Genomic DNA, 12500 nt, shown 5'->3' with positions numbered 1-12500 from the left:
TAAAAATGAAAGAGACTGCAAGAGACCACGAGGCCTACACTAGACAGTTCCATGTCTATTACCACCTGTCATCCATCCCCATCCATAAAGTTATCTAAACTTTTCTTAAAACAACTGATAGTTTCAGCCCTCACTACATAGTTACTGAGTCTAATCCATTCATTGACCATTCTACTGGTAAACCAATTCTTGCCTATTTCCTCCTTAAATCTAAATTTGTCCATTTTAAATCCATTACTGCCAGTCCTGCCTGTTGTCTCAATATGATGACATTGTTTGCGTCACCCTTGTTTAAGCCTTTTTTTTTTAATTAAAACACTGACCGTCTTTACTGATAGTGAAATTTTCAAGGGCTTCCTGGCACGTAACTCATGCAATCATGTCAGTGTGGGTGCGCGCGCACGTCTAATACCTAACTGTATTATACAGGAGAGAAGCAATGTTCGTGGGTCTTGTCCTTTACTCTCTGATTTATCATACCTAGATTCAAATTCATATATGGTGCATACTAAGTTTATATCCTTACTTTCCAATAATGATACTTAGGTTTGATTTCATATACCAGCTTGGGATATATCACCTTCTGAGCTACTCCAGGTATTTATGTATCTGTATAGGATTTTTTTAACATCCCTTAGACATATAGTCTTTCTTAGTTTGTTGTCATTACCTTTTTAAGCCCTCCCATCCTTAATCAAAAGATCTCTTCTGTCAGTGTAATTTAAACTTTTTAGTGACCTGAATAATGTAATCATATCGCCTATTTCTCTTTGATCTTTCAAAGTTGGTAGACCCAGTGCTTTTAGTCTTTCTTCATATCGTTTATCTGCCAGGATGGGGACCAGTTTGGTTGCTGCCCTTTGTAGTCTCTTAATATTGCTTATATCCTTCACTCTGTGTGGGGACCATACCACTGACGCGTGCTCTAGTCTTGGACGCATCAGGATTTCGATGATTTCTTTTTCATCCTCTCTTCATCCACATAGTGAAAACCCATTTTAATCTTCTGCAGCAGTCCTCCACATGTCTCTCCCACAGTCCTACTGATATGTCTGTCAGGTGACAGGCTGTCTTTTTTCATGAAAGTAGCAGTTGCCGACAAGACTGACGAGTTAAACACCATATGAGAACGGGGCCTTTATTTGTACGACGTTTCGCTTATTACAGTTTTTCCAAGTACAAGTTGAGATACATATGATTGAGTTTAAATAAGGGGAAAGGAGGGAACGGGGAGAGAAAAGAAGTATGGGGGGGAAGGAGGAGGAGGAGGAGGAGGAGGAGGAGAAGGAGGATTGAACACTGGCAAAGCTTGAGAATACTGGCCCAAACGTCAGCGGGCAAAATGCTCACAAAGGGTGGTTTAAATTTTTTAAATTTTTGCTGGCCATGGGTATTAGGGGAATTATGTGGGGTGAGATGTTGAACATGCCCCTATTTTGTTCAATAGTGTTCGTTCCTTGAATGATCGCTGCTTCTAAACACTTCCTGCGGATCTTGTCTGGTTCTCGTATCAGCAGCTCTGCATTCTTCCAGTCCATAAGATGGTTTTCCCTGTTTCTATGTGTCACACATGCATTGGTGGTGACATCATGCCTGACGTCGTAACGGTGTTCACGTATTCGTGTATTCAGGTCGCGTGACGTTTCTCCAATGTAAACTTTATCACATCCTGAGCACGGAATACGATAAACACCGGCTTTGGTGCCCGGTGTTGGGTTCTTGTATATTCTCGTCTTCGTGATGTCTTTTATCGTCCTGCTGTTCTGGCACACTACTTCCAAATTGGTGGTTTTTAAAATATGTGTCAGGTTGGTGGCAACGACACTGGTTGGCAACACGAGACGTCTTGCTGTGCTGCCCTGCTGCCTACGGCTTTCTCGAATCTTAGCGGCCTCCTTTCTGCAATTACCCAAAAGAGATTCTGGAAATTTTAGTGTTAAAAATGTCTCTTTAAAAAACCTGCACTCTTTTTCTAAGTATATTGCACTGCATATCCTAAGTGCCCTAAGGAAAAAGCCTATTACTACTCCTCTCTTGGTCCTAATGTTATGGTGGGAGTAGAAATTAATTAAATCATTTTTGATAGTGGGCTTTTTATATACTTTAAATTCAAGCTGGTTACCGTGTTTAAGATATGTGTGTCCAAAAAAGGAAGAGAATCGTGGATTTCTTCCTCTAGGGGAAACTGAATGGTGGGCTCTACATCGTTTAATGCCGTCTGCAAGCGATGAAGATTGAAACACGGTAACCAGCTTGAATTTAAAGTATATAGAAAGCCCACTAACAAAAATGATTTAATTTATTTCTACTCCCACCATGGCATTAGGACCAAGAGAGGAGTAGTAATAGGCTTTTTCCTTAGGGCACTTAGGATATGCAGTGCAAAAAGGATGTGATAAAGTTTACATTGGAGAAACGTCACGTGACCTGAATACACGAATACGTGAACACCGTTACGACGTCAGGCATGATGTCACCACCAATGCATATGTGACACATAGAAACAGGGAAAACCATCTTATGGACGGGAAGAATGCAGAGCTGCTGATACGAGAACCAGACAAGATCCGCAGGAAGTGTTTAGAAGCAGCGATCATTCAAGGAACGAACACTATTGAACAAAATAGGGGCATGTTCAACATCTCACCCCACATAATTCCCCTAATACCCATGGCCAGCAAAATTTAAAAAATTTAAACCACCCTTTGTGAGCATTTTGCCCGCTGACGTTTGGGCCAGCATTCTCAGCCTTTGCCAATGTTCAATCCCCCTTTTCCTCCTCCTCCTTCTCCTCCTCCTCCTCCTCCTCCTCTCCTCTCTTCCTCCTCCTCCCCCTCTTCTTCCTTCTCCCCTACTTCTTTTCTCTCCCCGTTCCCTCCATTCCTCTTATTTAATCTCAGGCATGTGTATCTCAACTTGTACTTGAAAAAAACTGTATTAAGCGAAACGCCGTACAAATAAATGCCCCGTCCTCATATGGTGTTTAATTCGTCAGGTTGTCTTTTATCAACACTCCCATATATTTTTCTTCTTTTGCTTTTGTAATGGGTTTACTTCTTACGGAAGCTCTTTAGATCTAGCCCATTTCTAATAATTTGCATTATTTTTTATATTGGAACTCATTTTCCACTTTGACCCCATGGAACTATAGTGTCTAGATCTTTTTGCTATAGCCTACCATCTTCCTCGTTAACATAGCTCCTTGTACCTTCAAGCACGAATGACATACTGTAAATAAGAATCTTTATACCTGCACCTTGTGAAACTCCGCTGCTCACTGTTCTCCATCACGTTATCTTATCTTTTACTTCTGTGTGTGATTCACCATTTCTTGGATCACGTGTTGGACTCGTGATCGACAGATATTAACCTCCCGGATGAGAGCTCAGAGCTCGTATGACCCATCTATGGGTAATACTGTGACCTTACACGCACACACACACCCAACTCCCTCCCCACGTGAGTTGGAGTAACATCCCTAGGCGGGAGTCGAACCCGGACCGCCGTAGTGGTAGGCGAGAACTCTAACCACAGTGCCACGAGGTGTGTGTGTGTGTGTGTGTGTGTGTGTGTGTGTGTGTGTGTGTGTGTGTGTGTGTGTGTGTGTGTGTGTGTGTGTGTGTGTGTGTGTGTGTGTGTGTGTGTGTGTGTGTGTGTGTGTGTGTGTGTGCAAAAGTGCAGAGGTAGTCATTAAACTCTATCTGGCGATAGTTAGTTCCATCCTTGACTTTTGGTCTCCGTCCTATGGAGTGGATATCATTTCACTAGAACCAGAACAGACGAGAATGACAAACTGACAAAATAATAAAAAGGTTTAGAAATTCATTATACGAGGACAGGCCTAGGCATCTTAACGTACACTCTCTGGAAAGACGTAGAATGCGGGGTGATCTAATAGAGGTTTTCAAATGGCCCAAGGGTGAAGCAGGCAAGGTCATCATATTAAGACAACAAAGCAGGACTCGTAGTAATGGATTTAATTGAGAGAAATTTAGGAATAAGAAGGAATTAGGTAAGAACTGATTCACCAACAAGATAGTTAACAAATGTAAGATTTAGTAACCATGTCGTCGTTGCGTAAACAATAGGTTGTTTTAAGAAAAGATTAGGAAGATTTATGGATAGCGATGGCAGGTGATAAGGGACATGGAACTGCCTAGTGTAGGCCTTGTCGTCTCTTGTATTATCTTACATTCCTATGTTCTGTTTGCCTGTCTGTCTGCCCGTTTGTCTGTGTTTACTCCCAACGTCTTGTCGCGTGCACAGTAGCTGTTGACATTCAGGATGAGAGCTCAAAACTTGTACAGACCCTTACACGCACCGCACGCCATGATCAAGGAATTCTCGCATCGTAAAGCTTTCACGCCCTGAGTGAGGCGCGAACTCGGATCTGCAGCGTGTGTGTGTGTGTGTGTGTGTGTGTGTGTGTGTGTGTGTGTGTGTGTGTGTGTGTGTGTGAGTGAGTGTGTGTGTGTGCGTGCGTGTGTGTGAGCGTGCGTGCATGTGTGTGTGTGTGTGCGTGTGTGTGTGTGTGTGTGTGTGTGTGTGTGTGTGCGTGCGTGTGGTGTGTGCGTGTATGTGTGTGCGTGTATGTGTGTGCGTGTGTGTGTGTGTGTGCGTGCGTGTGCGCGTGTATGTGTGAGTGCGTGTATGTGTGTGCGTGTGTGCGTGTGTGCGTGTGTGTGTGTGTGTGTGTGTGTGTGTGTGTGTGTGCTTGCTCTCCCGTAGACAAAGCACAGTTGTGACTGCTACTTGCATTATGAGTCTGCGAGGTCGTACAGCAGGAGTATTACTTCGCACATGTTTGTTTGTAGAATGCCAACATAATAACGTATCACAATTCTCAGGTTGTCGTCTGCAACTAACATAAATATCCTTCTGGTATTTACCTTACGAGCTGCTTGCAAGTTCATCTAACCTGGGACATGGTTTAACTCCAAACACCAGGACACAGAAATACAACAGTCATCTACTTGCTTGAATGTTTTCAACCAACTTTAACTCTTCTATCGACCGTATTCCTCAACGTGATTCGGGTTTACAGAGAAGTTCGTAGAGTAGAATTTAATGAACCGTGCCCTTGGTCCAGCCCGCTGGTGGCAGGGGACGAACTGCCGTAACTTCGACCTCCGCCGCAAGTGGCGACGCTCTAACCCGTTCGGCCAGGGAGCATTCTTGAACATACATACATGCATACATACATACGTATACCAAAGGCTTTTCCCCCTTATAAGGGAGGTAGCCAAAAAACAGACATGAAATTCATTTAATCGGCGACCCTCCCTCTCCGTCCCCTCATGCAGAAAAAAAGAAGACGTGGAGAAATCCCTTCGGGCTGCATCAATTCATTTCTCATACATAACTCCTCCCCCTTCCCATCCTCAACCCACTCCCCCTCATGCATCACAGCGTCATCCATACACAACCATTCTCCATTCACCCCGATCTTTTGTCCTCTCCCGTCCTTCCTCAACAGACATTCCTATCTTTCCCAATGCCCTTTTACCCCATCTATGCATCTCATCCTTGGTGGCCCTCTCATGTTCACTCCTTCCACCTGTGCCTTCCACACCTCTTTTACTTATCTTTCTTCATTCATTCTTTCCATGTATCCAAACCATCCCAATACTCTTTCATCAACCCTATCTGCCAACTCCCCTTCCACCCCCGTTCTTCTTCTCACATCCTCGTTTCTCACTCTATCCAGCCTAGTAACCCCCATCATACTTCTCAGGCACTTCATCTCAAACACATTTAAAATCCCCCTCTCTTCTTTTCTTATTCTCCATGTTTCTGCCCTATACAGTGTTGTCGGCACAATCACTCCTTCATACAATTTCCTCTTAGCATCCATTCCCAGAGCTCTATTTCATTATACTTTTTAATCCCTCAAGGCATTTACTTGCTTCTATCAAACTACATTCTACTTCACCACTTCTCCCTTTCCCGCAACATTCGCATCCAGATATCTAAAACTATCCACTTCCTCGAGTCTCTCCCCCTTCATACTCAATTCCAGTCAGCTGCCACTTTCTCCCCTTGTACATCTCATCATCATCTTACTTCTTTCTTTCGCACACCTTCCCAAACTCTGTCACTAACTTTCTCAATCCCTCCTCTGATCCTGCTACAAGCTCAGTGTCGTCAGTGAACAACAACTGACTCATCTCCCTCTTTTCTCCATTTTCTTTAACCATCTCCAATCCCCGACCCATTACCCTTGCGTTTACCTCTCGCACCACCCCATTCATATATAGATTGAACAGCCAAGGCGACATAACACACCCCTGGCGTTGTCCCACCTTTACCTCACACCATTCACTCTCCTTTTCTGATTCTAACACAAGCTCTACTACTTTCGTAAAAACTCTTGACTGCTCTTAACAGCTTTCCTCCTATCCCATATATCTGCAACACTTCCCGCGGTGTCTTCCTGTCTACCCTCTCATAAGCCTTTTCCAAATTTATAAAGGCCTCCCAAAATCCTTACCTTTTCCTAAAGCTTTCTCATATATCTGTCTTACCTGTAGTAAATCCACACTGTTCCTCACCAATTACTCCCTCTGTTCCTCTCCTAATCCTCTCAATCAAAACCCTCCCATTAAGCCTTACCAACTACACTTAACAAATTAATCTCTGTGAAACTACTACACTCACACTTGTACCCCTTTCCCTTGTAAAATGGAAATATATAGGCACTCTTCCAGTCCTCCGGCACTCTAGCCTCTTTTAAACTAACATGAAATAATTTCACCAGCCAGTCCACCATAACTGTACCTCCTTTCTTCAGACATTCTGCATGGCATCCATCCAACCCAGGTGCCTTATCTGCTTCCATCATCTTAACAACTGCCTTCACCTCATCTTTCCCTATTTCTCCTCCATTTTCCCCCTTACATCACTCTCATTTTCTTAGCGTTTCCCACTGTAACTACCTTTCCCTCCCTGTCCTTCATATTTAGCAACTCCCTAAAATACTCTGCCCACCTTCCTCTTACTGCTTTCTCTTCCATTGTCATCTCTCCACCTGCACCTTTTACTTTTTCTTCTCTACTTGATTCGTCTCTCCTTCCCCTCTTAATTTCCTTCGAAAACATCTTTTTATTACTTTCAAAATGTTCTGTCATACTCTTACCCTATTTCGCATCTGCTCTCCTGTTTGCCTCCTTTATCTTATGCTTTACTTCTTTCTTTGTACCTCCCATATGATTCCCTCGTCCTAATTTGTAACCAATCTATGAATGCTTGTTTCTTTTCTTCTACAACCTTCTTTGCTTCATTATCCCACCACTCACTACCCTTCCTTCTAGTTCCTCCCATCCTATTTGTTCCACAGACCATCTTTGCGCACCCTGTGACTCCCTCCTTGAACCATCCCCATTCCTCCTCCACTCCTAGTTCTGCTCTATCCTTTACTCTCTCCCACTCATCTCTCAGCTTCTTCTTGTACTCATTCTCTTTTTCTTTCTCATTTAAGCAGTTTGCTCTAAGCACCTCCCTACCTCCTGTCCTTTTCCTCTTTCTCCATATATCCTCCACTCTCATCTTACCTTCCACCAAAAAATTATCTGATATCCCACCCATTCTCTCCCCTAAGAACATGTACATCCAAAACTTTCCCTACTCTTCTGGTTACCATTATATAGTCCATTAAAGCCCCACCACCACCCTTTCATCCACCACCCTCTCCCATGTGTACTTATGCTTGACTTTCTTCCTAAGCATTATATTTGCTATCATATACTCTCTTTCTAGGCACATCTCCACCATCATCTCTCCACTACGATTTTTTCCTTGAACTTCACCTTTCCCAACCACTCTGTCTATTGGGTCATCTCCTACCCTAGTATTGAGATCTCCCAATACCACTAAATTGATATTTCTCCCTAAAGCCTCTATGCACTCATTTAGATCTATCAAAAAATCCTCACTTTCCTCTAACTCTTCTCACTACTAGGCCCATATGCACCTACAAAGACCCACACCTCCCTTCCCAGTTTCACCTTCATTCATATTAACCTTGAAGAAACCTCCTTCCACTCCACCACATGTTTACCTATCTCTTCACATACTAGAATAGCCACCCCTTCTCTCCCTTGTCCTCTCTTCACTCCTGAGGCCCTCCCAACTACACTCCCAAACTCAAACTCACCCCTCCCTTTCAAAGTAATTTCACTCAATGCCAACATATCCATCTTTCTTCCCACAAACATACTGCCTATCTCTTCTCTTTTACTCTCATCTGTATCACATCACGCACATTAAAAGACCTAAACATTAGGGTTCTTTTTGGAAAACTCTTCCTTTGCTTCTTTTAGGAATATCCCCTTTGGGGCAACAGAAAGTAGGATGCCTAATCCTAGCCCGCCCTTTTTTGTTTTTGTTTTTTCTCTCCTTTTATGACTCAAGTGGGAACACTACGTAGCAGTATTCTTTCTCCCCTACCGCAGGGTTCGGCGAAAAAAAATGAATATTCAGTGAAGTGGTACAGGACAATATTAAGAGTAGGGGGGACAGCATAACGGAGGGACAGTTGCAGCATAATAAAGTACCATCATTTCTCTATGAATAGATATAACCTCTATCACAGACAAAATAGTGTGTGGCTCTGGTCCGTAGGGGCGCCCCATATATATATATATATATATATATATATATATATATATATATATATATATATATATATAGATATATATATATATATATATATATATATATACCCTTAAGTATCAACTGCATGTTACTGAGCAGCTTTTAATCCCACAATAACATGCAGCACCAAATGGGGGTATTGCAGATATATGGGATAGGAGGAAAGCTGTTGAGAGCAGTCAAAAAATTTTAAGAGAGTAGTAGAGCTACTCTACATGGACACTTGGTCACCACCACATACAAGTCCAGTAGAACAATGGACAGAATACCACCAAGTCAGTCCATGGACATTAGGCTCACAATGCAAACGACACCAGAAGAAAAAGCCCTCTGAGTCTGCCCATGGACAAGATTTCTGTGACCTCCCCCAAATTATCTGTAACCTCTCCCAATTTTTATTTTTGTTCGTATTCGACTTGTACTGCTTTGTACCAGATATATTCAGTACTTGAAAATGCTCTAACATGAGCGAAATGTCGTGCGGTAGCATTCCATTTCGCCTCCCCGCTGAGCCGAGATCTTTGATAAGAAAACTTGAGTCTATCAACAAGAAGTTGATTCCAACCCCAAGTTGCGGTCAAATTTAACTCATTGTGTATGAAAGAAGAATTACTGCCCTTTTTAATAATATATATACAATATATATATATATATATATATATATATATATATATATATATATATATATATATGTGTGTGTTTGTAAAAGAGTGGAGCAGATTTTCTGTAAGACATATCGAGTTGAAAATAACAGCATTTTTGCAATTATTTAATTTTTCATGTATTCTCGACGTTCTCAGTGATAGTCTTCCCTTCAACCTGATGAGCATAGTCTAAAATTGCATAATCTTCCATTTATTAAACATTTTGTCTTTGATAGTAAGGTCAAGGTGGTAGGTTGGGAGGGGGAAGGGGAGGAGGGGGAAGGAGAGGAAGGCGAGGAGGAGAAGGAGGAGGAGATGGTGGATTGATGTGACTTTATCTCTGGTGTGAATTGCTTCGAGCAGTTGAAAGTCGTCTGTGAGTCCTCACAGCTGACAGTGATTCCAGTTGAATTAATCAATTCCCTGCTACTAATTTCTTGGTTGTGGCGTAATTTGTGATGATGCTTAATAGCTCATATCTAGTAGGATGTTAGATAAACTCCAGTGCCCCACCACAAACAAGAAATTAGTAGGAAGGAATTGATTAATTCCACTGAAATCATTGGCAGCTGTGAGGATCCCCAGACGACTTCAACTACTCGAAGCAAATGCACATCAGAGGTAGAGTCCCATCCATAAACCTCCAATCCAACACGTTTTCTACTATACCTTTATTTAAATCATCCCTTACTAATCGAGCACGGACATTCAATCCAGCATCTCTCCCCCCCCTCCTCCTCCTCCTTACCTTCCTCCTATCCCCCCTCCTCCCCTTCCATCTCCAATCCCCCTTCTCCCTTCCAGCCTATCACATTGACCTTCCTACTGAGATCTGACCGGCTTCGCGCAAAAAAAAAAAAAAAAAATATATATATATATATATATATATATATATATACATATATATATATGTATGTATATATGTGCGATTAGGTGTATGGTAAAAAAGGGTTTATATGGGTGGCAGTTAGCAACCTCCCCAATCTCGGTAATTAGTTAGATTACGAGTTCGTACACTTTTAGATCATCTGTGGTCGTGTGGTCAAAGGCGGGTGCTGTGGACTCTCTTGGGTCTATTGGCAGTAGTTCGAATCCTCTGCGCGACGGTCATGGATTGTATGATTGATGTCGCTGTCCACTAGTGAACTATTCACACACACACACATATATATATATATATATATATATAATGATAATAATAATAAAACATAATAAGAATAAATAAAATCCTACTCCTCCCGCACAGTGGTCACCAGTGTCCTCAGCGCGGCCCATCCCAACACCCCATCCTACTCCTCCTGGTAGCATCAGACGCACATATAAATAGCCATGACACTTCTTAGTTCATTTTAGATGCAAGTACCTATCATCATGTATTACTTTTTAATTCTTGTTATATTGTTTTCATAACACCATCTTGTAATTATTTGTCATATGTCATTACAGACAATCTTGAAGATGTCTTATTCAAGACGATACGTTGAATAAATGGAAGATTATGCAAATTTATTTTATGCTCATTCACTTGAAGAAAAGAATATCATTAGAAACATTGAAAAGACCAGAAGAATTTAAGTAACTGCAAAAATGCTTTCGTTTTCAGCTCCTTTTGTAGCTCCTTTGGCGCAGTTGGGTCTCGGTTCGATTCCCGGGACGACGACCGGAAAGATTATTTGTATGACGTCTCTGTTACTAGTGATTCACTTCAGGTGTGTATATATATATATATATATATATATATATATATATATATAAATATATATATGCGTGTGTGTGTATGTATGTGTGAGTGTGTCTTCACAATTTTATCTTACGACGTTTCTGCAGGCTTATATTAAACATACCACGTACGCTACCCTAATTATCGAAGTTAGCGTCTGGAATAATCGTTTCTTTAGCTGCTGCATTCCTTCCTCGAGGATATTTCCATTTGTCCATTTGCCCTGTTGCTTCTTCATACGTAGGATATGTATCTTGTTGGGAATTACCAGCGTTTCTATCCTCGGGGACACATTACTATGAGGTAGGAAAGGAGAGACATTGGTAGCGTTCATTTGCAAGTATATGTGAGGACCTTCTTCTGGACGATGCTTAGCTGCGGGTGAAACCGTCACCCTTGCCCTTTGTGGCTGGACACCCAGGTCATGTGGCAGTACCCGGTATCCACTGAGACTGAATCTGAGTCTATGTGGTTTGCGCACAATCTTCAGGGTGCATCTTCGTGGAGAGATGATATTTAAGATGTGTTTAAAAAGGGATTGATGGTCGAAAATATAGTACTTGGCAAGAATTGGTTTACTAATAGGGTGGTCGATGAATGGAATAAACTTAGTAACCATGTAGTAAGCGCTGAAACTATCAGTTGTTTTAAAAAACGATTAGACAACTTTATGGATGGGGATGACAGGTGGTGATGGATACGGAGCTGCCTAGTGTAGGCCTTATGGTCTTTTGCAGTCTCCTTTATTTCTTATGTTCTTATCCGAACATAAGTATACATAGAAAGGAGTGGTTAATAAGGCATTGATGGTCTATGTAGTGGTATCCAAAGGACAAATAGGAAGAATTCTGGACTTTTATATTTTTAGTTGAGAGAGTGGGGGAATATCAGATAATTTTTCGGTAGAAGGGAAATTGAGAGTGGAGGGAAAGTAGAGAAGGGGGGAGACAATAGAGGAAGGTAGAGAGGCGCTGAGAGTTAGCAAGTTGAATGGGAAGTAAACGTAGAAGGAATACCAGGAGCTGAGAGAAGTGTGAGAGGTGGTCAAGAAAGAAGTGGAGTAAGGAGTAGAAGAAGAATGTGTAGGTTTTAAGGAGAAGTTACAAAGTGTGTAAAGATGGTACATGGGTCAAGGAGTATGGGAGGGAGTAGAGGGAAAGGTTGCGTATGATGGGATGAAGAAGTGAAGGCAGTGGTAGAAAAGAGAAAACAAGCATGTGTAGGTTGGTTGCAAGGCAGGACTCGGGAAGCATATGGGAAGTACAAGAATGAAAGAGAAGCAAAACGTAAGGTGAGGGAGGCAAACAGGAGAGCAGAAGTAAAGTGGGATAGGAGTATGACAGATTTGTTTTTAAGACGAAAGAGATATTTTCGAAGGAAGTAAAGAAAGTAAAGGGTCTGAGTCAAGTAGAGAGGAAAAGGTATACGGTGCAGATGGACACATGTTAACAGAAGGGAATGTGGCAAGGTGAAGATGGATTGAA

General features: G+C 41.9%; 1 protein-coding gene across 3 annotated transcripts in view; it reads left to right on the top strand.

Annotated features, from left to right (window-relative positions):
• Positions 1-12500, top strand: part of LOC143027185 (uncharacterized) — a 19735-nt gene that overhangs the window by 604 nt on the left and 6631 nt on the right. The gene's annotated exons all lie outside the window — the stretch shown is intronic.

This window comes from Oratosquilla oratoria, chromosome 7 (assembly GCF_046742065.1).
Source record: "Oratosquilla oratoria isolate Oo_2021 chromosome 7, ASM4674206v1, whole genome shotgun sequence".
Lineage (NCBI taxonomy): Eukaryota > Metazoa > Arthropoda > Malacostraca > Stomatopoda > Squillidae > Oratosquilla > Oratosquilla oratoria.
Note: the sequence above shows the minus strand (reverse complement) of the source record. Positions and strands in the feature narration are given on the sequence as shown.